Raw genomic sequence first — 22,312 nt, forward strand, 5'->3', positions numbered from 1 at the left:
CAAACACGTCGAGCAGCAGGTGGGGAACCAGGGTGGAAGTCTTTGAGCCACTATACATGGGGCCTTACAGCATTGTCAACAAGGCAAGCCCCATGGTATAAGCGGTCAAGATGCCCCGCCGGGTTAAATGGTTTCACATTAACCAATGTAAACTGTTTAACCCCAACAAGGTAAAACCTCGTGGGAAAGGGCAGCCTGGAGGGATAATCCCGATGGGAAGCCCAGGCCCCCAGCCTACCACTGCAGCCCCATCGATCCCACCACAAGGAGCAGTGAGTTGCTTCACAGGTACAAACTACCCACAGATTTGGGACCCACAGGAAGGGGGATTCCCACCTTACATATGGGACGAGGACTCACCTCCACCCATTAGGAGATCTGCTTGGACTCCGCAGCCAAGGGTGCCAAGGGTCCGTAGCAGCCTGTTTTACTTTCCGAGAGGTACGAGGGGAAAAGGGCCGTGCAGGACAGGCAGCCAGTCACTGGACGTGACCCCGCAGCCAAGGTCTCCTGACGGGGAAGGGGTTGTACTGGAGGAAGAGGCCGCCGACAGTGAGGAGCCTGTCGGGGCTAGCCTAGCCTTCGGTGCGGACAGCCCAGAGCCTGCAAGCGAGATAGTGGCGGCGGGTCCCAGCAGTGAGTGGTTCCTGGAAGAACGAGAGTCTCCTGACAGGGAAGGGGTTGTACCGGAGGAAGGGGCCGCCGACAGTAAGGAGCCTGTCGGGTATAGCCTAGCTTTTGGTGCAGACAGCCCAGAGCCTGCAGGAGAGAAGGTGGCAATGGGTCCCAGTAGTGAGTGGTCCCTCGAAGAACTGAGGAAACGCTGTGAGAGTATCAGCTGCGAGTGGTTTCGGGTGGAACCCTTGTACAACCCAAAGCCCCCAGAGGATACGGGAGTCCCCGGCAGTGAGGAGCCTGCCGGGGGAATTTTCATTGCTCCCCAGGGCAGTGAGCCATCCCTGGAGGGGGTGAGGGGCTGTACCAGCCCAGTAGGCACCACCCGAAGCTTGGGGGACACCTTGGCAGAGGAGACAGAGGGGCTGCAGAGGTCAGTCCGGCCCAAGAGGCCAAAGGAGAGGTGGTCTCCCCCCTACATTCCCCCGCAAAAAAGGAAAACCAATGAGCGTCCCAGGGATTAGCACAGCCACCGGGAAGGATGGCAAGCAGGTTAAAAAGGAGAGCAGTAGGTGTGTACAGATATATATAAAGATTTCTCTCATGTAGTGGGGCTCAGGTGGCCTCTGCAATATAGAGAGTATAACAGTGAGTCTTCTGAGCCAAAAAGATAGGGAGCCAGGATTCCTTTTTTTCTCTCACTTCCTCTTTTTGTGTAAGGTTTGTTTGTTGTTTCAAGTGTTTATTAGTTGAAACCCCTTGACTTCCACAGTAAAATTGCGGTTTGTGGTCAGACCGATAGGCACACACAGTTTAAACCCGTGCATGGGGTACTGTGAGGTGTAGACAGAGTGGAAAATGGGGGAGGGATGAGCCAGGGGGCTCAGGGTTTTTGAACCAAATGAGATTTTGTCTTTCAGAAGAGGAACCAGAGATGAGGAAAATCCTGCTCCTGTGCACCTGCATCAGAATATGCATCGGCTATCGGGGAGAGACTGAAGAAGCCATTATTTTTGGATGCTCAGGGGGGGCAGGCACCTACTGTCACCACAGGAGAAGGGACACCAGGGGTAGAGGGGACCGCAATATATACCCACAGGGGAAGGTGGCAAGGGTGGTTGGGGTCCAATTCCACTAGCTACTCCAGCCACCCTGGGGTCACGTATGGGGAAGCATCAGTCTCCTGCCCCAGCATTGAGGTGACTGCATCTCGGGTTAGGGTAGTGGTTGGGAAGAGGGTTCGCCTGACCTGCAAGGGGCACATCCCGGTGGGAAGGTGGTGGTGGCTCAGGAAGCTGAGCAAGGATTTGGGAAACCTGACAGCAGATTGGGAGAGACTGGACAACAGCACCTACCGGACCATCACGGGCACCCAGTGGGGAGTGAGTGTGTGTTGGGATAAATGGTGGGAGGCAGAGTTAGGAGTGTGTGTGCATGTGGGGATCAGAGAAGTTATGCCCGGCAGGCATCTCCATAGCGTTCTCCCAAAAGTGGCCACCCTGTACAGTAACAGATAGTGTTGCAGGGGCACGGAACCGGACAGGGGATGAGCCAGCTACTGTAAGGGGGTAGAGTGTACATTCGGTTCTTCCAGGAAAATAGATACAAAGCAACTTTATATTTTAAAAGGACATTTCTCCAGCTTTTCGTTTAAAACCCTCACAGAAGAGGCAACATGTCCAGGCAAAATCTCCCCAGTAATACACAAGGCAACACAAAGGGTATCAGTTTGAATAATTAAACAAAGGCCCACAGGTCTGATGCAATCATTTTGGCCAGCCCAGACAGAGTCGCACCTCTGACGAGATAGTGAACAATCATCTTCATTCACCCCATCAGCGAGCGACAGGATACAGGAGGTACAGCTAATCTCCCATTCCAGACGGATCGATACACATCGAACGGCGATTCACACCCCATTTTATTCAAGGAAGACCCAAGACAATGGCATGCAGTTTTGGCACGAAGATGAACAGACTCTAAGAAAATGCTGCAAAAACACTCAAGGGGGTTGGAGGTTGGAGGTTGCAGTCAGCTTTTGCATTGAGTTGTAGAGTTGAGTTAGGAAGGTGGGAGTCAGTTTTCGTTGTGGTTGAGTTGAGTTAAAGGGGAGTTGAGTCAGTTCTTCGCAGGGCCCTCGCTCTGGGGAAGATGTGCTTAACTCCAGCAGCTTTTTGCTTAGGAGCCAACCAAGAGGCAAATAGAAGAAACCGATGCAACATCGAGGAGGAAAACCCACCCCAGAGGGACCCTGAGCTGAAATAAGTGCCCCCTAGAACCCCGGAGTTGATAGGATTGTGAGTAAAGCCCAAACCCCCTCACCGACTCAATTTAGGATCGGAATTGGTAAGAAGGGTGGAAGTGGGAGGTGGGGTTGTGTGTGGGTGAAATGTTTCAACCTCTTATCTTCCCCTTCCCTGTTGCGAGAATTTTTCGTGTTGTTGAGTGAGATTGTGCCATTACTGCTATTTATGACCTCTTCCTATGCCCTCTATCTTTGCGTTTACTATTCTAAATAAACAACATTAGCCATTTTGCACTCTCACCCACTGTGTCTCGTGCCTCATTACTCACCCATCCTCATAAATCGCAAGTACAGAACCTCAGAGAGTGTGGATTTGAACCCACACCCCAAGCTCCCCTTACAAGTCTATAGTGGGATACTGCTCTCCGGCATGGCTATCAAGTCCGCATATCAAATACGTTGATGTCCAGCTGAACTCTACAGTGAAAATACCAGCACGCTATTATCGACACCAATACCTTCGCTGCGTGTGCTTATAAACATCGCACCACCACACTTACACCATGAGTTTGCAGTGTCTAGAGAATACAACCACTACACCAGCAAAGACAAGTCGATCCAGGCCGACTTGAACAACCTACCACCAATCCGTCTCAAATCAAGAAGCTATTTTGGACTATCGCCGAAGTCCTTCAGTGATCTCCCGTCAGCCTTGATGACCGATGGTGAAATGCTTGGATGAACAGTGACATACGGAATGGATTCCCTATAGAGGACTCCACAGTACAACCTGAAGGAATAAACCTTCCTCGTAAACAGTCGACAACCATCAAACACCTCAGACTGGTCATGGTCAATGCCGACACCTTCTTTATAGATGGAAGATTAAAGCATCCCCATCATGTGACTGTGAAGATCCTAATCAGACCCTGGGTACATCAATGAGCACTGCCCTCAGAGGAAATTCGCAGGTAGCCATGCTGTTAGATATGAATCTTTGGCCTAGATATCTGACTTAGATATTGACATTTGGGGAGCACATTGTGTAAAGTCCCATTTAGGGGTGGTAACTGAGGCGAGGTGAGATGGGACTTCCTGCGCCTGATGTAGAGGTCCCACTCAGTGACCTAACTTGGGGTTACTGCTTTGGTCCGACGCTCAACTTCTTCTCGGGGGCGAGTCAGCGGCACTAAGCGGGTGCAAGTTGGAGCGCTACTGCGGACGTGATCACAGGGTCCTTCCTTCCCTTTGGATAAAGGGGAGGGCACAATGTGAGCTCTGCATGGGTTTGAGAGGGTCTCCACTCGTCCACCGGGGATATGAATTGTTGTGGCTACAGCCCGGCACTGAAGCAAAGTGCTTGGCTGCACCATCGCGGCACGGACCCTGGAAAAATCACACGGAGACTGGACAGGTACGTCGGCCGAAAAATAAAAATGTCGCCTAGCTCCCCTTTAAATTTCGCCCCAAGAGTGCAGTGCGGCCCGGTTCGCGACCCGCAAGGCTGGCACCGACATCGCCCACAACAGCCTCATGGGGCACTGCCTGATTACCGCCGTGGGGCGAAAACGGGTCGCTGCGCACAGCGATGACATCATCACCAGAGATGCAGACGCCTGGGGCGCTACCAGTGGGAGCAGGGTGCAACCGGCGGGATTGGGGCGAACACCCGCGCAATTTTGCGGGAGCCAGTAGCACCCCTTCATCATGGGCAAAAACACACTTGCGCCCGTCCGGAGGCACTAACGGGAGGCACACAGTGTGCCAATTTTGCCCCCCTTGCTTTGTTACTGCCATACGCAAGAAGAACGCCTCGCCAATAAAGACAAATAATCTATTAATTGGCCCAGATTTTGTGATAGGAATAACGGTGAGGAGATCAGCGCTCAGTTATTATGGAATAAATTGGACAGCAACTTCCAGAGTCCGCACACGTAGAGTTAAACGTGGAAATCCTGAAATTGCTGTCCAAGTTACCTTGCTCCTCCATGGGCTGTGCTGTAACGCTCTGTGTTGATAGACTCGGCACTGAATTTATGACGGTGTGAGAAGTGATAATTACAGCCAAACAACATCTCTGGCACTGAAAATTTAATTTTACACGTGTTGAGTCTCATTCCTTCAGGATTTAAATAATGTTGGGAGGTTTAAAAAAATGTAATGTATATATTTTTTAAAACTTTTTCGGTCTCTCTTTTATCTCTGTCTGAAACCTATCTTTCTTTCCCTCTCTTTATTTCATTGTCTGTACACGATTTTACTTTGAATTAAATCTAAATTATACTTCCTGGTTGATACTTCTTGGTTTAGACTCGAGGGGGGATGGGAATTTTAACAGCCAGAAATGGGTAGATTTTCGATGGGTGAGATATGAAAATTAAAAAATCTCAAACTTAACCCACCTCCAACCACCCACTTTTGGTTGTAATGGAGACGGGATTGGGTGGGGGTGGGGTGGTGGGCAGGAAACCTAATCTCAGGAGGCAGGTTAGTCATTTAAATGTTATAATGAGGCTGCATGCCTCAGATTTAACCTGGCTTCCAGGTCTAACCCTGTCCAGCTGCATTTCCCAGGCCTCAGGAAACGATTGCTTCTTGGAAGAGCTAAGTAGGGCCAAAATTGTCCCTTTCTATAAGAGTCGTGATGGCCTCAAAGAGTCGGCCACAGGTTGGTAAGGACTCACTGCTCGATGAGAGAGGTGGCGGGGGGGGGGGGGGGGAGTGGGGGTAAATTGCCCTCCTTTATTTTTGGAGGGGTGTACGGGACCAACCCACCCGTTTTCCCACCACGTCGTGCGCGCACCGACCCATTACAGACCTGCGGCGACCCCCACGGGTCAATGCCACTGACAGACTTTCCTGGCAGGAACCTTCTTGCGGCTGGGCGGCACATTCGCCCTTAAAGCGGAGGGTGCACTGCCGCGGCTGCCATTTTATTTTAATTGTCAGCCGACTGCCAGGTCGGCCCGACAATGGTGGCCGTGGGTTCGGCCGGATCGCCAAAAAACAAGTATTGAAATAGTTCGTTTCAAATATAAATTGCAGAGGATCTTGAATCGTTGAAGATAATTTGAATCTCTCCCACACAACGTGCCATTTTGCCAACAGGCAACCCAGCACCCCCTATTGGGTACCGGGCCACTGGCCTGGCCAAAACCCTCCCTGGTGGCCCAGTGTTTGCCACTTAAGTGGCTGCAGAGTTCACAGCAGCCCACCCCTTCAGCTGAAGGGGAAGAACCTTGTGGCACGTCCGCGTGGTGCTGATGTCATCTGCGCGGCGCTCATGACTCGGAGCAACGGCCATTCTGACTGGCTGATGACACCACTTCCGCCCCGATACAAAAATAAATTCGAAGAGCTGAATTTCTCTAGATTGTCCGCCCCGTGCATTGGGACAGAGAGAACTCTTAAAAATAGGTAGAGGCGCCATGTTTCGGGCAGAGGGCAACTTCAGACCCAAGTGCCTTTAAAGGACTGTTTATGGGCCAGATGGAGCGCGACAGCTTCCTCCCAGTCCACCAAGCTCACCTGCTTCACTGTCTGCCATCGGAACATCAGCTCCCCCCAACCGCCGCCCCTGCGATCAGAGGACTCCCTTCCCTGGGATCAGTCACTACCCTCCCCAAAGATCCAGATGCCACCACTCCCCCCCCACCCACCTTGCCCGCCTCCACACTGCCAATAACCCAGCTGCAGGCTCCCTATCTGCTTCTGGTCTGCAACATTCCCTGCCTGATAGGGAGCCAAGCCTGTCAATCAGGTTGGCTTCCAGGCGGGGAACCTGCTGGACAAAAACACACACTGGGACATTAAAGCTGCACAGTGTGCAGGGCCTGACCAAAACTCCTGCCCCCCCATTCAGAACACTCCTCCGCAGTCAAGATTGGGGCCTGCTTGTCTCAGTGAGGATTCTTCAATCTGATTGGTTGAAGAGCCACACCTTTGCTTTCCCTGCTCACAGACGCCCAGATCCCTGGAGAGGGCACCGTGCTGGAAATTATCTTTAAATCGCACAACTTTACGCTTAAAAGGTCGCCAAAAGTTTGTGGCCGGCTGCCAGCGTGATGAGCGGTGAACGCCATTCTTTCGCTGCAACCTATTCCATTGTTTCCGAAAATCCCAGCAGTTTTTTCCAAAGTATTTTAAGCTTTTTACATCCAAAACATGTTCACTTTCTTTGGCCTGTTAGATTAGGAAATATTCTACATACTGATTTTCTGTTGTTTATTTTTGTGGCACATCAGATATATTCTTTAATTGCCTGTTTGGACGGCCTGGTCGGATGTAGTGAAACCTCCTGCTATGTTGCACTGACAGTGTACCCAAGAACAGCCTCAAAAAAACACGCTGTCTGCTTTCGACAATCTGTTTATTTTCTAAACTGGGCAGCTTTAAGAAGGTTATATTGCTGAAGTAATGAAATGCACGACATCATGAAATAAACACAGAAATTGTTCCATCAACAAACAGCTACTTAAAACAACTGTTGAGCAGATTCCACTTTAAGGATAAAGAGCCAAACATGTAATGGCCATTTCTTATGGAAGCTGAACTCCAAATACACTATTGCCTCATGAATATAGTGGTGGAAACAGTACCTGCACAGATGGAGCAAAAATAATATGCTTCGTACTCATTTTACACCAAAAAATGAGCACCACACATACAATTTCTATCACCAGTTCTCCATTCCAGGAATTCGCTTCCAGTTTCCAGCTTTCCTACAGAGCGAGCAGTGGACCCAAATCAATGGGAGATCACGGACTGTTTCTTTGACCCAACTAAGCACAGCAGGGATTGCAAATGGCTCCCTCACTTGCCCCATTCTATCACACTTGTAAAGTGATGTTCCAGTCGTGATAAACAGAAGCAATCGTAAATATTGGGAAGGTGTCCGAGTGAAAACAAGCTTCCAGTGGAATCCTTCAGTTGGGGCTGGTGTTGTCTGAATTTCTATAAATAACTCAGAAGATAGAATATTTCTAAGGTGTTTGAGGTGACATCAAGGTGTGTGCAGTGGCCAATGATGCTATCCAGTGTGTTAAAATCAAAAGCGATCTGGACAGGTTGTTCAATAGCAGAGATGGGGTTCAACACAAATAAGTATAAACCTATGAAATCATGTTCATGAAGCAAGTTGCAATAAACTTACGTTGCAAAAAGTAGTTAGATCACAGGAGTTGACAGGTACTGAAGAAGGCGAAGAATATATAGCTAAGAGTGTGTCTTAAGTCTAGGCAGGTAATGTTATAGTTGCATCTGGTCCTGGTGAGGATATATTTGGAGTACTGTGTTCAGTTTGTATTCGCTTTTACAGAAATGATGTCACATAATTGGAGGGGATCCAGAGGAGAGCTTAAAGCAAATATTATTTACCCTCGGACAACAACAACAACTTGAAAGTTACACAGCATCCTTAACTTAGTAAGTCATCCCAAGAGGCTTCACAGGAGCGGAATCAGACAAAATTTGACACCGAGCGACAGAGATATTAGGACAGGTGAGCAAAAGTTTGGTCAAAGAGGTAAATTTTTAGGGGCAACTTAAAGGAGGTGAGAGGTTGAGAGGCAGAGAGCTTTAGGGAGGGATTTCCAGAGCTTGGTGACTAGGCAGCTGAAGGCTCAGCTGCCAATTATGCAGCAAATTAAATCTGGGATGTGCAAGAGGCCAGAATTGGAGGAGTGCAGAGATCTCGGAGGGTTGTCGCACTGGAGGAGGTTACAGAGATAGGGAGGGACATGGAGGGATTTGAACACAAAGCTGAGAATTTTAAAAACAATGGGGGAAAAATAGCCCCTTTTTATAGCTCCATTAGTGCCTCCAGGGGGCGCTAACGGGGTACAAGGCAGTTTGCGTCCGAGGGAGGGAGTCACAACTGTATCCCGGGAAATTGCCTCCCGGGAAAGATGGTCTAATCATTCAACTAATTGTTAATCATGGGGAATTGCTGTGCAAAAATTGGCTGTCTTGTTTCAACAGTGACTATACTTCAAAAGTGCCTTTGACTCGCGTGTTCTCGACTCCATCCCGCAGCACGCTACTTGCCACCACCTCAGTAAAACCCCAACACTGCACAAGGTAGTAAAAGCCATAACGCAGCTTAAGAACAACAAGGCTTCGGGAGCGGATGGAATCCCTGCTGAGGCACTGAAGTATGGCGGAAAGGCACTACTGGCGCGAATATGTGACCTCATCTCTCTCATCTGGAGGGAGGAGAGCATGCCGAGAGATCTCAGAGATGCAGTGATCGTGACCATCTTTAAAAAAGAGGACAAGTCCGACTGCAGCAACTACAGAGGAATCTCCCTGTTATCAGCCACTGGGAAGGTCGGCGCTAGAGTCCTCCTCAACTCTCTTCTCCCTCTGGCTGAGAAGCTCCTCCCGGAGTCACAGTGCGGATTTCGTCCCCTATGGGGCACAACGGTCATGGCTTTTGCAGCGCGACAACTGTAGGAAAAATGCAGAGAATAGAACCAACCCTTATACAAGACCTTCTTCGACCTTACAAAGGCCTTTGACACTGTCAACCGCAAGGGTCTATGGAGTGTCCTCTTCCGTTTTGGATGCCCCCAAAAGTTCGTCACGATCCTCCGCCTACTCCACGACGACATGCATGCTGTGATCCTTACCAACGGATCCATCACAGACCCAATCCATGTCCGGACCGGGGTCAAATAGGGCTGCGTCATCGTCCCAACCCTCTTCTCAATCTTCCTCGCTGCCATGCTCCACCTCACAGTCAACAAGCTCCCCGCTGGAGTGGAACTAAACTACAGAACCAGTGGGAAGCTGTTCAACCTATGCCGTCTCCAGGCCAGGTCCAAAACCATCTCAACCTCTGTCGTCGAGCTACAATATGCGGACGATGCCCGCGTCTGCGCACATACAGAGACTGAACTCCAGGATATAGTCGACGTATTTACTGAGGAGTACGAAAGCATGGGCCTTATGCGAAACATCAGCAAGACAAAGGTCCTCCACCAGTCTGTCCTTACCGCAAAGCACTGTCCCTCAATCATCAAGATCCACGGCGCGGCCCTGGACAAAGTGGACCACTTCCTTTACGTCAGGAGCCTCCTATCAACAAGAGCAGGCATTGACGACGAATTCCAACACCACCTCCAGTGCACCAGTGCAGCCTTCGGCCGCCTGAGGAAAAGGGTGTTTGAAGACCAGGCCCTTAAAATTGTCACCAAGCTCATGGTTGACAGGGCCGTAGTAATACCCGCCCTCCTGTGTGGCTCAGAAACATGGACCATGTACAGTAGACATCTCATGTTGCTGGAGAAATACCACCAATAATGTCTCCACAAGATCGTACAAATCTCCTGGGAGGACAGACGCACCAACATTAGCGTTCTCAACCAGGCCAACATCCCCAGCATCAACGCACTGACCACACTTGATCAGCTCCGCTGGGCAGGCCACATAGTTCACATGCCAGACACGAGACTCCCAAAGCAAGCGCTCTACTCGGAGCTCCTTCACGGCAAATGAGCCAAAGGTGGACAGTTGAAACACTACTAGGACACTTTCATGCCTCCCTGATAGACTGCAACATTCCCACTGACACCTGGGAGACCCTGGCCAAAAACCGCCCCAAGTGGAGGAAGCGCATCCAGGAAGATGCTGAGCACTTCGAGTCTCGTCACTGAGAGCATGCAGAAATCAAGCGCAGGCAGCGGAAAAAACATGAAGCAAACCAGTCCCACCCACCCCTTCCCGCAACGAATATCTGCCCCGCCTATGACAGAGACTGTAGTTTTGGTATTGGACAGTACAGCAACCTAAGAACTCATGTTAAGAGTGGAAGCAAGTCTTCCTTGATTCCGAGCGACTGCCTATGATGATGATTCTTCAAAAGTACTTCATTAACTGATGAACTTTGGGATATGCTATGGTTGTGAAAGATGTTTTGTAAATGAAGCATTGCTCTCTGTTTTTCTCTCACTATCTCTCTCTTTTACCCCCTCAACAATTGTCACAACCTTTCATCTTTCTATTGTGTCCAGTTAATAAGTTAAAGAAACTAAAAGTGAGCACAGATTCCTAATGACATTTAAAAATTAGAACACTGACCGTTGCAATTCTGCTTTTGACACCAACTGTTGCATCGTTCTTCTGTAGAGATAAAAATAAACAGCTGTAAATGTTGAAAATCTGAAATAAACATTCTTTTTTGGTCATACCATCCCTTTTTTAGTTCTCATGTAGGATCCCGTAATGTTAATGAATATTTTCTCTTTCAGATGCTCATGCACTTGCTGTGTAGTGATAGCATTTGCTGCTTTTATTTATGTTGCATATTTTCAATCTGTTTAGTGACTTTCTGTTTCACGGTCTTACTAAACTACAGAAGATGAAAGTAAGGAGAAAATAATCAACATTTAGCTAAACAGGACTTGCTTCTGGCAGCATAATACCAACTTGCATTATGATGGAAAACGCAGACAAACAGAAGCAGCTGCAAGTTAATTCCATGTTTCCCTACCCTCTGCGCGTCATGACTCAATGTGCAATTGCTTCAAGACATCTGCGGCCGGCGATTTGTGACCGCCTGACTGCGGGAGGAAGACGGGGCCCTCGCTGGACCACCAGGGAGCGGGGTGCTGTGACAGCAGCCCAGCACACAAACAGAATGCTGGGCTGCAAGATCGCGGCACGGACCCTGCAAACTGCAATCAAGAATGCTGTGCTAAGTCGGCCATTTAATTTTTTTTACTGCCGCACCTCTCCTTTAATTTTTGCGTCGTGAGCGGCCTCCAGCTGTCGCGGGCACTACGTTAAAAGGCACTATATAAATACAATTGTTGTTCTTGTTATTGTTGATGTTGATGTTGAGATAAAAAGAAACATTGCTATTGTAGTGTATGGAGAAAGAGTCAGACTGAACACTGTGAGCTCAAAGTAAAGTGTGACCGTAGTTTTTTATTGCAGGTCTCCAGAGTGCCTCTCCAACCTGTGAAGCCTTCTTAAATACCTGTGCTCCCAAGGGATTATGAGATCCCTTGGGACTCCGGGCAATGAGCCCTCTGGTGGCTGTACAGAGTAAATACAAGTCCAGATACATAACAACATTCCCCCCTAAAGTCAATAGTGTAACTATTTTCAATGTGAGTCGATCTGGGGCCCTTCTTGCCCTGGTTGATTGTCTCGGTGTGAAAGCTGGTGTTGTTGAATCATTTGCTGGGCCCTCGCTGGGCTGCTGTGCAGCTGGCCTTGCTGGGCTGCCTGGTGTGTTGGGCCCTGTAGGGCTGCTGTGGATGATGGGTTCTGCTTCGTGGTGAACCATGGTGCCAGTTGCCACTGGTGTGTATGTTGGGGGATCAAAAAAGGTAGGGTCCAAGGTGGGTTGCTCAGGATAGTTCGTGAACCTGAGTTTCATTTGGTCCAAGTGTTTCCGGTGAATGAGTCCATTTGAAAGTTTGACCCGAAACACCCTGACCCCTCTTTGGCCATGACAGTGCCGGGAAACCACTTGAGACCTTGTCCATAATTTAATACAAATACAGGATCATTGACTTCAATCTCGTGTGACACATTTGCGCTATCATGGTATGCACTTTGTTGAAGCCGCCTGCTCTCTACCTGTTCATGTAGATCAGGGTGAACTAACGAGAGCCTTGTCTTAAGTACTCTTTTCATGAGCAGTTCAGCAGGTGGGATCCCAGTGAGTGAGTGGGGTTTTGTGCGGTAGCTAAGCAGGACTCAGGATAGGCGAGTCTGCAATGAGCCTTCAGTTACTCTCTTCAAGCCTTGCTTGATGGTTTGCACTGCTCTCTCTGCCTGACCATTGCACGCTGCTTTAAATGGGGCAGATGTGACATGTTTGATTCCGTTACGGGTCATAAATTCTTTGAACTCAGCACTGGTAAAACGTGACCCATTGTCGCTCACCAGGACATCGGGTAAGCCATGTGTGGCAATCATGGCCTGCAGGCTTTCAGTGGTGCCAGCGGACGTGCTAGCCGACATTATCTCACATTCAATCCACTTGGAGTACGTGTCTACAACCACAAGGAACATTTTACCCAAGAATGGGCCTGCATAGTCGACGTGTACCCTAGACCACGGTTTGGAGGGCCAAGACCATAAACTTAGCGGCGCCTCCCTGGGTACATTGCTTAACTGTGAGCATGTATTACATCTGTGAACGCAGGACTCTAAGTCCGCATCGATACCGGGCCACCACACGTGGGATCTGGCTATCGCTTTCATCATTACAATGCCTGAGTGGGTACTGTGGAGGTCATTGATGAAGGTGTCGCTGCCCTTCTTGGGGACCACTACTCGATTGCCCCACTGAAGGCAGTCTGCCTGTGTAGACATTTCAGCTTTGCGCCGCTGGAACACCTTTATCTCTTCCTGCATTTCCACTGGGACACTGGACCAGCTCCCATGAAGCACACAGCTTTTGACTAGAGATAATAAGGGATCCTGGCTTGTCCAGGTTTTGATCTGCCGGGCAGTGACGGTCAACCATGGTGCCGGTTGCCACTGGTGTGTGTGTTGGGGGATCAAAAAAGGTAGGGTCCAAGATGGGTTGCTCAGGGTCGTCCGTGAATCTGAGTTTCATTTGGTCCAAGTTCAGACGCCAGGAAAATGCACTTCGAGCATTTTAACCTGAGCCCCACGTGGTTGAGCAGACTAAGAACCTCCTCCAGGTTCTGCAGATGCTCAATTGTGTTCCGACCTGTGACCAAGATGTTGTCCTGGAAGACCACGGTTTGTGGGACCGACTTAAATAAACTTTCCATGTTTCTCTGGAATATCGCCGCCACTGATCGGATTCCAAACGGGCATCTGTTATAAACAAAAAGACCTTTGTGCGTGTTGATGCAGGTGAGGGCCTTCGATGATTCCTCCAGTTCCTGCATCATATAGGCTGAGGTCAGGTCCAGCTTCATGAACGTCTTTCCTCCCACCAGCGTTGCAAAGAGGTCGTCGGCTTTTGGTAGTGGGTATTGGTCTGCAGGGAGAAACGATTGATCGGTACTTTTTAATCGCCATAGATTCTGACGATGTCGTCTAACTTGAGGACTGGAACAATAGGACTGGCCGACTCGCTGAACTCGATCAGTGAGATGATGCCCTCTCTTTGTAGCCGGTCGAGCTCGATTTCTACCCTTTCTGTCATCATGTACGGGACTGCTCTCGCCTTGTGATGGATGGGTCGCGCCCCCGGAATTAGGTGGATCTGCACTTTTGCTCCTTGGAATTTCCCGATGCCTGGTTCGAACAGCGAAGGAAATTTGTTTAAGACCTGTGCACATGAAGTGTCGTCAACGGGCGATAGCGCTCAGATGTCATCCCAGTTCCAGCGTATCTTTCCCAGCCAGCTCCTGCCGAGCAGCATGGGACCATCGCCCGGTACCAGCCAGAGTGGTAGCTTGTGCACCGCTCCATTGTAGGAGACCTTTACGGTAGCACTGCCGATTACAGGAATCAGTTCTTTAGTGTAAGTTCTAAGTTTCATGCGAATCAGAATTAAGACTGGCCTTGAGGCCTTGTTGCACCACAACCTTTCGAAAGTCTTTTTGCCCATGATGGACTGGCTCACTCCCGTGTCCAGCTGCATTGACACCGGGAGTCCATTTAGTTCAACCTTCAGCATTATCGGGGGACAATTCGTCGTGAATGTGTGCATCCCATGTACCTCTGCTCCCCTCTCTCAGAGTTTCTGTTTCATCGTGATCCTCCGTGGTTCTGTCCTCCTCTGCAATGTGGTGGTTTGCAGGTTTAGCAGGCCTAGCAGCTCGCCTGCTCACTCGTTGGAGGTGTCCCATTGTTCCACAGCCCTTGCAAATGTATCCTTTGAATCGGCGTGAATGGAAACGATGATCACCCCTGCAGCGCCAACAAGGTGTTAATGGCCTCGCATTCATCACCTTTGATGGTGGACTCTGAGACATCTGCGGACATGTAGCTGCTGGTATCTGTGACCTGCCCTGTCCGTTATAATTCGAAAACAACATCACTTGCGTGCTGAGAGATTTGCTTGGTATTGTCACTGGTGGCAATGAATGCCTGGGCTATCGCCATGGCCTTACTCAAGGTTGGGGTCTCTACAGTCAAAAGTTTGCGAAGTATGGCTTCGTGGCCAATGCCAAGTATGAAAAAGTCTCTGAGCATGTGCTCCAAATGCCCTTCAAATTCGCAATGTCCTGCAAGGCATCTTAGCTCGGCGACATAACTCGCCACTTCCTGGCCTTCAGATGTTTTGTAGGTGTAGAACCGGTACCTCGCCATCAAAATGCTTTCCTTCGGGTTCAAATGCTCTCGAACCAGTGTGCACAAATCGTCATGCGATTTCTCCGTGGGTTTCGCTGGAGTGAGCAGATTCTTCATGAGGCCATACGTTGGTTACCCACAGATGGTGAGGAGGATCGCTCTACGTTTGGCAGTGCTCTCTTCCCCATCTAGCTCGTTGGCCACAAAGTATTGGTCGAGTCGCTCCACAAAAGATTCCCAATCATCTCCCTCCGAGAATTTCTCCAGGATGCCCACTGTTCTCTACATCTTTGAGTTTGCTATCTGTATCTCGTCGCCAGTTGTGGAGTATGGAGAAAGAGTCAGACGGAACACTGTGAGCTCAAAGTAAAGTGTGACCTTAGTCTTTTATTACAGGTCTCCAGGGTGCCTCTCCAACCTGTGAAACCTCCTTAAATACCTGTGCTCCCAAGGGATTATGAGATCCCTTGGGACTCCGGGGAATTAGCCCTCTGGTGGCTGTACAGCGTATGTACAAGTCCAGATACTTAACAGCTATATGTTTGGAAGATGTCGGAGCAGAAACTAGTTGCTAGTGAAATTCAACACATGTCACTGTTGGGGCTGCTGTCATTTTAAATTCCTATAAGTGACTCAAAAGTAAGAATATTTCCAAAGTTTCGGATGACACCAAAGTGGGTTCCCAGTGGACAATCACTAACATCAAATCAATGAAACAAGAATGTTGATTACATATTAAATGGCAGCATCGTTGAGGTAACAGTGCAGAGTAGGTTCTAGTGGATTGGTTCTGAAAATTGTCAGATCACAGTAGTTCACACGTGATTAATAAAACTAAAGTTGTATAGTTAATGACGTGACTAATAAGCACGTAATTGTGTTTAATATTCTCATCCTCATGTTCATAACCTTTCAGAGCATCACCCATTCTTTTTTCTGCCCTGTTCTACAGCCATACAACACTCCTAGAACTCTGTGTTCCTCAGTTTTATAGTCGCTTTTACAGAAATGTTGAGGGGATCCAGAGGAGAGCTTAATGCAAATTATGTCTACCCTCAGACAACAACAACAACTTGTATTATATAGCATCCTTGACTGAGTAAAACATCCCAAGGCGCTTTGCAGGAGCGTAATCAGACAAAATTTGACGCCGAGCCTGTCATGTATGTACATCCGATTTCGCCATGTTGGGGTTGTGACGGAAATCACCGACACCAGCAGTGCAGAATTAAGCAATATAGTTGCAAAGACTGTCTGAGAGTGGGGCATCTCCAGCGAAAGTGTCCGCAGATGAGCAAGCGTGCTGCTACACACCATATGGAGGATGATGGTCAGAGCAGCACGGATCCGGATTCGCAATCCCAGATACCAAAGGAGGAAGTGTATGGACTGTACTCGTTCCTAACTAAGAGCAAACCGATAATGATCAACATGAAATTTAATGGGGTGTCGGTATCAACTGAACTGGACATGGGGGTGAGTCAATCGATAATGAGCCAGAGGGCATTCGACAAGTTGTGAGATACTAAGGCTGTGAGGCCCAGGCTGAGTCCAGTCAATGCCAAGTTGCGCACAAGCAGCAAAGAACTCATAACGGTGATTGGCAATGCCACAATTAAAGTGTCATATGACGGTGCGGTTCACGAGTTGCTGCTATGGATTGTCCCAGGCAGTGGCCCAACGCTGTTCGGCAGGAACTGGCTTGAAAAAATCAGATGTGATTGGAACGACATCAAGGCTTTGTCGTTGGAGAAAAATACATGTGCCCAAGTACTGAGCAAGTTCCCCTCGTTGTTTGAACCAGGCGTCGGCAACTTCAAAAGAGCCAAGGTGCAGATCCACGTGGACTCGGATTCAAGACCCATCCATCATAAAACTCGGGCAGTTCCGTCTATGATGAGGGAGAAGGTCGAAATCGAACTGGACAGACTCCAGCATAAAGGGATCATATCACCGTTTGAATTTAATGAATGGGCCAGCCCCATTGTTCCTGTGCTGAAAAGTAATGGCACAGTCAGAATCTGTGGAGACTACAAGGCTACGATCAACAGCGTTTCGAAACAGGATCAGTGCCCGGTACGGAAGGCTGATGACTTGTTTGCAACGCTAGCCAGGGGGAAGTCGTTCACTAAACTGGAATTCACATCGGCCTACATGACACGGGAGCTGGTCGAGACGTCGAAGAGACTTAAGTGCATTAACACGCATAAAGGACTGTTTATTTATCACAGGTACTGTTATGTATTGTCCAGGTACATTAAATGTATAAGTACAATGATGCGCCACAGAGGGCGCTGTGGTGGGAGACCTGAAAGTACCTGCAAGACAGAGTATAAAAGGCTGCCCACCACACCTGAGAGGTACTCTGGAGTTACACAATAAAGGACTAAGGTCACAGCAGTTACTACAACACCAGACCGTGTGGAGTCAGTGATTTGAGTGCTACATACACCACATTGGCGACAAGGACACGGACAAACTTCACGCAACCATGGCTACTCTGGGCTTGCTAAAGGATTTTATGGTGGGCAATGATTGGGAGGCCTTTACGGAAAGGCTCGAGTACTACTTCACAGCAAACGAGCTGACGGGGAACATGGACGCACTGAGAGAGAAGCGTAAGGCGATATTGCTCTCAAGATGTGATGATGAGGTTTACTGTCTCGTCAGGGATTTGCTGGCGCCCGCGAGCGCCAGGGATAAGTCATATGAGGAGCTGATCGCACTCATTTTTGACCAACTGAAACCGAAGGAGAGCATCCTCAAGGCCCGGCACAAATTCTACCAACACTGCAGACCTGAGGGCCAGGATGTCACCAAATATGCTGCGGACCTCAGGAGACTCGCGGCGGCGTGTGATTTTGGCACACAGCTTGACAACGCGTTGCGAGACATCTTTGTTATGGGGATTGGCCATGAGGGTCTCCTTCACAAGCTGCTATCCACTGAACCCACAGTCACCCTGAAGCAAGCCATCACCATCAGCAGGGCATTTATGACCTCGACGTGCAGCACCAAGCAGATGATCCACACAGTCTCGAACCCGGCAGGCACTGTCCTCAGGATAGCGCCCGCCATGGACAAAACTGCAGAACGTGGCTCTACCGAAGGCAGGGAGCACGGACCTCGGGGTCTCGGAACTCAGAGTCCGCTGAGGGGGGCTAATTGAGTAGCACCATGCTGTTGCTGCGGAGGAAGCCATGGGGCTCACCGGTACAGGTTTGTGGAGTATACGTGCAATACCTGCCACATGAAAGGCCACCTTCAGTGTATGTGCAACAGAAACCTGACTTACCGTCTGGCTGAGGAGATGGTAGAGGCTCCACCATTCAGCGAGGAGCAGGCAGAAGAAGATGAGATGTTTGGACTGTATACGTGGACCGACGATTCGGCCCCAGTGATTATGGAAGTCAAGATCAACGGAGTCCCAGTGAGTATGGAAGTGGACACTGGATCGGGTCCGTCGTTGGTGAGTCAGAGAACTTTTGAGAAACTGTGGGTCAACCCAGCTGCACGACCCAAGCTAGTCCCGGTCACGGTGAAGCTGCGTACCTACACCAGGGAACTGATACCTGTTCTTGACAGAGCGGAAGTGCAGGTATCTCACGGGGGCGAGACGCATGGTTTACCTTTGTGGGTCATTACAGGCGATGGGCCGACGCTTCTCGGCAGGAGGTGGATGGTGAAAGGCCGTGGGAACTGGGAAGACTTCATTCCTCCACAGACTGCTGTTCCCCGGGTTCCCAAAGAGCAGCGCCGACCGAGCTGGAGGAGAAAGAAGCCGTTCATCCGCAGTCTAAATTCCCACACAGGCGACAGCAGCCCAGAACTCCTGACCTCAAGCAATCCTGCAGCCTCAGCCTCCATAGGTGAGCAGACCTTGGAAAAGCAGGCGTTGATCAGGAAATCCATCGACGGACGACAAATCAGGGAGGCCCACGCGGAGAGAAAGTCGGGCGGCGGTCGCGGCTACGGTGGAGGCCGGGATGGCGGCGGCCGGAACAGCAGGAGAGGAGGCTACAGCGGCGGCGGAGGCTACAGCGGCGGCTGGAATGGCAGGAGAGGAGGCTACCGTGGCGGCCGGAATGGCAGGAGAGGAGGCTACAGCGGCAGCTGAGGCTACAGCGGTGGCCAGAACAGCAGGAGAGGAGGCTACAGCGGCGGCAGAGTCTACAGCGGTGGCCAGAACGGCAGGAGAGGAGGCTGCAGCGGCGGCGGAGGCTACAGCGACAGCAGGTATGACCCGGGAGAACACGACAGCTACTCGGGTGGGCACAAGAGCCAGAGCGGCGGATTAGGCAGCAGTTACGGAAGTTACGGAGGCCACAGGGACTATGACTGATCGAATCCACAGAACCATTTCTGCCACAATTCAAGATTCAATCGTTCTTGGCCATTTTTCTTCTTTCTTCCTTCTTTACCCCTTCTAGTTCTTCCTAAAACGCCAGGCCAGCGAGCTCAAGAGCAGCAGAGTTCAGCAGAACAAAGGCAAGCAGAGCAACTAAAATGGTGGCGCCCAGTGGATGCCTCGTGGGAACCACAAGATGGCATCTTAAAAGGGAAATGCATCCGGGAGCCTTAAAAGGGCCTTACACCGTTGGCGGTCCCCACAGTGACTTTTGTAAGGCAAGAGCAAGTCTAATTGAGTAATGTGATTTGTATGATGACATGATTTAGGATAAGAGTTAATATTTTGATGCTATATGGGTACTGTGTTTAAAATGATGGATATGAATGATTTACGAAAAGAGTTAATACCACAAGGTACAAGTAAAAGTGTTAAGGAGTCCGTGACTAACATGCCTAATGGACCAAGGCGATTTTCGATTTTACGTGATTCATGCAATGGTTCAGCAGCTGCAGATGAGCCACTAAGGCGACTCCTGAGAACAGAGGCAACACACTAGTTACAATACCCTGTCTCAGCGCAGCCCATTACCTCGGGCAAAAAGGGGCAGCATACCGCCACCGTACCTCACCCAGTGAGCTGGGATTAAATAACTGTTCAGTGTACCTGCAACCTTTTAACATAACATCTGTACCATACAATATATGTACCATACAAATGTACTGTCCATGTATATCTGTTGGAGGTTATACCCGTGACTTCATCACCCATGTAAGGACTGCTAATACCAACGTGCTTGCACCGGATTGCAAGCATAATCTCTACATGGGGAAGAAGAGGGAAGTGGATGGTCATGGACTCACACTCACAAATCAACCAGGACGAACAAGGCCGAGGTTACTGGCAATGGCTCTTGGAACTGGGGGGGGCGGGGAGTGAGATGTTATGTATTGTCCAGGTACATTGAATGTATAAGTGCAATGGTGTGCCACAGAGGGCGCTGTGGTAGGAGACCTGAAAGTACCTGCAAGACAGAGTATAAAAGGCTGCCCACCACACCTGAGAGGCACTCTGGAGTTACACAATAAAGGACTAAGGTCACAGCAGTTACTACAACACCAGACCGTGTGAAGTCAGTGATTTGAGTGCTACATACACCACAGGTACTCTTTTGGAATTCGCTCGGCTGCAGCAATATTTCAGAGGAACATGGAGAGTCTACTGAAATCCATTCCCAGAACCGTCGTGTTCCAAGATGACATCCTGATCACAGGTCGTGACTCCGAGGAATATCTGAACAACCTGGAAGAGGTTCTACATCGTCTGGACAAAGTGGGACTCAGACTGAAACGCTCGAAGTGCGTCTTCATGGCACCAGAGGCCGAATTCCTGGGGAGGAAAATTGCTGCTGACGGCACCAGGTCCACGGACGCGAAAACCAAGGCCATCAAGAATGCATGCAAGCTGCAGAATGTAACGGAGCTGTGTTCATTCCTGGGTCTTCTCAACTACTTCGGTAACTTCCTACCTAAATTGAGCACCTTATTAGAACCACTGCACATGCTGCTAAGAAAAGACAACAACTGTGTATGGGGTGCGTCTCAAGACAGAGCTTTTGAGAAAGCCACTAATCTGTTTTGCTCTAACAAGCTGCTGGTACATTATGGCCCATGTAAACATTTAGTATTGGCCTGTGATGCTTCGTCATATGGAATTGGTTGCATACTCCAACAAGCTAATGAGTTGCTTAAACTTCAACCAGTCACGTATGCTTCAAAAAGTTTGTCTAAAGTGGAAAGAGCCTACAGCATGGTAGAGAAAGAAGCACTAGCCCTTGTGTATGGGGTTAAAAAGATGCTTCAGTACCTGTTTGGTCTTCGGTTTGAACTGGAGAGAGATCACAAGCCACTCATTTCACTGTTCTCTGAAAACAAAGGTATCAATACCAATGTTTCATCCCGCATCCAGAGGTGGGCGCTGACATTATCCGCTTATGATTATGTCATTGACCATAGACCTGGCACCGAGAATTGTGCCGATGCTTTGAGCCGTCTGCCGTTGCCCACACTGAGGTGGAAATGCTACAACCGGCGGACCTATTGTTAGCTATGGATGCTTTTGAGAGTGAAAGAACCCCTGACACAGCTCAACAAGTTAAGACCTGGACCAGTTAGGACCCGATATTATCAGTGGTGAAGAGTTGCATCCTCAAAGGTGATTAGTCTGCCATACCCAAGCAAATGTGCGAGGAGAGCAAACCTTACATTCATCGCAAAGACGAACTGTCTATTCAGTCGGATTGTATACTATGGGGCAATCGTGTTGTTATGCCCAAGAAAGGGAGAGAGAAATTTGCACTTGAGCTACATAGCACACATCCTGGCATTGTAATGATGAAAGCCATCGCCAGGTCTCATGTATGGTGGCCCTGAATTGACTCTGAGCTGGAATCATGTGTGCATCAGTGCAACACTTGCATTGCAACTCAGAAAAGCACCAGCGGAATCGCCGCTGAGTCTGTGGGCGTGGCCGTCCAAACCATGGTCCAGGATCCACATAGACTTTGCAGGTCCCTTCCTGGGGAAGATGTTTTTAGTTGTGGTGGATGCATATTCGAAGTGGATAGAGTGTATAATCATGTCATCCAGCACATCCACAGCTACCATTGAGAATCTCAGTATCATGTTCACGACACATGGTCTGCCTGACATCGTTGCTAGCGACAACGGATTGTGCTTCACCAATCAGGAGTTTCAAGAGTTCATGAAACTCAATGGTATCAAACATGTAAGGTCAGCACCATTCAAACTTGCATCAAATGGGCAGCAGAACATGCTGTCCAAATCATAAAGCACAGTATGAAGCGAGTAACT

The 22,312-nt window shown here is 49.4% G+C and overlaps 1 long non-coding RNA gene across 1 annotated transcript in view; it reads right to left on the reverse strand.

The window, feature by feature from the left end:
* Positions 1-10,940: 10,940 nt before the first annotated feature.
* Positions 10,941-22,312, reverse strand: part of LOC139278244 (uncharacterized) — a 76,405-nt gene continuing 65,033 nt past the window's right edge. The window contains exon 5 of the long non-coding RNA XR_011596223.1: positions 10,941-10,981. This is a non-coding gene — a long non-coding RNA (uncharacterized lncRNA). The remainder of the gene's footprint in view (positions 10,982-22,312) is intronic.

The sequence above is a fragment of the Pristiophorus japonicus genome, chromosome 13 (assembly GCF_044704955.1).
Source record: "Pristiophorus japonicus isolate sPriJap1 chromosome 13, sPriJap1.hap1, whole genome shotgun sequence".
NCBI lineage: Eukaryota > Metazoa > Chordata > Chondrichthyes > Pristiophoridae > Pristiophorus > Pristiophorus japonicus.